This window comes from Silene latifolia, chromosome Y, assembly GCF_048544455.1.
Source record: "Silene latifolia isolate original U9 population chromosome Y, ASM4854445v1, whole genome shotgun sequence".
Taxonomy (NCBI): Eukaryota; Viridiplantae; Streptophyta; class Magnoliopsida; order Caryophyllales; family Caryophyllaceae; genus Silene; species Silene latifolia.
Window position 1 is genome coordinate 33,196,517 of NC_133538.1, and position 3,578 is coordinate 33,200,094.

Genomic DNA, 3,578 nt, shown 5'->3' on the forward strand with positions numbered 1-3,578 from the left:
ATTCATGTTTACATTTTATCTTGCATTGTTATTTCATTTCTCTTATATATACAGAAAATCAAAAAAATTAAAAATTTCAAAAATTCAAAATGCACGTTTATTTTAGCATATAGGTCAAGTCGGAGCGATAGTATTTCAATGATGACATTGCATTTTCAGCTATTTTATGCCTAAGCCTTGCTAATTGACATGTTATTAGTAGAATCATTTGCATAGTCTACGAGTTTTCGTTAAATTCTTGCTGGACTTGAGACTTGACTTAGATTTTTGGCAAACTACATCATTTTCTGAGGTTTAGAGCCTATAACTGGTGTCATCTGTGACCAGTTCATCTAGCATGTGAGTAGTTACTCCTTATGAGACATGTTACATTAATTTGCATAGATATGAACTTAATCTGCTTAATACCTGTATGCATTCGGTTTGTGGTTTGTTGACACATGTGGTAGATGTTTTCCTTTTCTCATTTTACCCATAAGCTTCACACTGCCAAAAATAGCCTTTTTGTCCCATTACTACATCCTACATTTAGCCTGCCCTTGTCAAGCTAGTAGTTTAGTTTTGGGATTGTTAGTTCGTTTTTGGTAGCTTTGCTCATTTTGAGGTGTCGTTGGGAAATGAAAAAGGGAAAGAAAGAAACAAAAGAAAAAAAAAGAGAAAAAAATGATTCGAAAAAGAAAGGAAAAAGAGTCTGTACTGTTTAAGCCGGTCGATTGACTTCTCTACATGGCCGATCGACCGAAGCCCGAGAAAGAAAAGAAATCAATTCGCATGATTCAAGTCTTTATTAGACGGTGATTTTTGCTCCCATGTTTCATTTGTATCTTATGGGGAGTTGATTTATTACGGAGATTGTGAGTTTTGTGCTTGCTACAGCACCGTATTGATTGAATTTTGAGCAAGAAGAAGGATGTTGTCATATGGTTTTGTTTTGGTACTAGCTTGATCACCTGTACCCCCACATTCCCATAAATGTTCTGCCTTTTCTTACCCATACCTCACATATCCATATTTACCTCGGCATGTGTCATGGTCATTTATTCGGTTGGAATGCATATGTACGGTTGTAGAGATTACTTTCATATTATATTGCAGGCATGTTCTTATAGGTCGTAGTTAGGTGAGTGTCACTGACAAAATGAATTCTTTCTATCTTTTACATATATTCACCTGTATTTATTGAGTGATTTGAGCGACCCGTGAGAGTCCAATTTGATAAGTCTCTATAGTTGACGGTTCAGCAGTTTTTGACGACTACATAACTCGTTTGCATGATTCACATCTCTAATTGATTGTTGGTTATGCCTTAAATTGGTTTAGGTTTTACTTGTTCATTTCGCTCTGAGATTGAACTCGTTCCATTAGGTTTTAGGATCGAGTCTTATACTTGCTTGGGGACAAGCAAGGGTTTGGTTTGGAGAAGTTTGATGCGTGTCATTTATTTGATGTTTTACACCCTATTTTACACGCATTTCAGAGCTCATTTATGTAGTTTAAGGCTAATATTTGCCCTGTTTTGTCTACTTTCGCATTTTTATGTAATATTTCAGATTTATGCGGAAATGAGTAGATATTGAGCTAAATCCGTCCCCGAGTATCTTGCACTGCATTTGACGTGAAGTATTTACTCAAGGAACGAGCTTGGTGCGCATTCCGAGGCCCGAAAGACAAATCCACGAGAACTTAGAAGTCAAGTATCAGCTACTTCAGTCGATCGACCACTACCCTTAGTCGATCGACCAGCCCACGACTTACAGGAGCTACTGTACACTGCAGTCCAGTCGATCGACTGCCTTGCATGGTCGATCTACCAAGCCGTAATTCAGACGTGAATTAAAATATCGAGGAAAAGGAAGCCCATTGTACGTTAGGTTTTGGAATAAAGAGTTGCGTTATATTCCTATATAACGTAACTTGATTAGGAGAAAACAGGGAGATTTTATTAGTTCTATCATCAGTAATTTAGGGTTTTACGTTTATCTGATCTTCAATACAATTTACTTTTTGCATTCGGTTCTGGATCCTTTCTCTGCAATTTCATTCGGTATTCCCTCTGTTCTTATTCAGTTTTATTGCTTATATATTTCGTTCATAGTATAGAAATTGCTAGTTAGTTTCCAAAGCCAATATTATCGTTTTATGTTATTTATTTGTTTAATCGTTTCGAGCATGAATTCAGTAGATCTATTAGTCAATTTTATTGTTGTTATCATTCCTAGTATGAGTAGCTAATTTCATCGTGCTAGGATGTAGGGGAATTATAGTGTAGGCGGCATTAGAATTAGGTAACCCTGAATCGCGACATGGTCGATCGACCGTCCAACCTGGTCGATCGACTGGCCTCGTGAGGTTTTGTTTCGTTTTAATTGTCTTTACTGCTAAATTCGACAAATCGAATGCATGCGACTAGTTGAATGCTTAGTAATTGACTGACCCATTAGATCGAAAGATAGGGAAAGTTATTAGACTACCAATTAAAATGACTAAACTATGCTGAGATCGAAAGATAGGTATCGTTTAGATTTTTAGTCACTTTTCAGGACGAGAGTCACTATTAGTGATATTAGGGACCCGTAGCGAGATCGGAAGATGCTACTTGTTAAGAGTGGACCGAGAGGACCTCTTGTTTTCCCGCCTCATGTGTTTGATTTAGACCTACTTAGTATGCTGCCGCCGAAACTATAGTGAACCGACCATCCTAGTACCCTTCTTTATATTTGATTTAATACATTTCTTTAGTTTATTTTTACTTTTATTGTCTTAGCTATAGACCAAATCAATCAAGCCCCTACACACTGTTACCTTAGGACTAAATTTAGACAATTATTAATTACATTCGCCTCTCTGTGGTTCGACCCTGTTACCACTAGCTTTTGTTAGTTTTATTAGGTATTATAAATATTATTTTTGGTACTCACAACGACGGGTATCAACCCTCATTCCCACATTGAGACTTTTTGTGACTATTGTGATGCGATTTCACAAACCGGAGTGACTCAAGACCAAATTCGATGGGTCTTATTTCCTTTTTCTCTAATTGGTACCGCGAAACAATGGTTGAAGAGCCTTGATAAGGGTACTCTTCGAATTGACTCTTGGAAGAAGTTGGCTCTAGCTTTCTACAAAAAATTCTACCCTCCGGAAAAGACTAACATGCTAAGAGCTCAAATTATGGGTTTTAAGCGATGGGACGAAGAATCTTTGTATGAAGCTGGGGAGCGATTCAAAGGAATTTGTCGCTCATGTCCTCATCATGGACTTAGCGAGTGGTTCTTGGTACAACAATTTTGGAATGGTCTTTATGAAGACTCAAGAAACATTCTCAACATGGGATCAAATGGTATGTTCACCGAAGTTGACGATAATCAAACTTGTAACAAGATTGAGGAAATGGCGGTCCATAATTCACAATATAGCAGACCTCGCAAGGCTACTAGAGGAGGAAAGCATGAAGTGGACTCTATTACTCAATTGGGTGGTCAACTTGGTGCTCATATTAATACCATCAACTTGAAGTTTGAAAAAGCTATGGCTAAGCTTGAAGAAGCCTCAAAATCACCAAAGCATCATGTTAATGT

The 3,578-nt window shown here is 37.5% G+C and overlaps 1 non-coding gene across 1 annotated transcript; it reads right to left on the reverse strand.

Moving 5' to 3' along the window:
- Positions 1–3,153: 3,153 nt before the first annotated feature.
- LOC141635374 (small nucleolar RNA R71) lies at positions 3,154–3,260 on the reverse strand. The gene has a single exon (XR_012540068.1). It is a non-coding gene; the product is annotated as a small nucleolar RNA R71 (small nucleolar RNA).
- Positions 3,261–3,578: the final 318 nt, after the last annotated feature.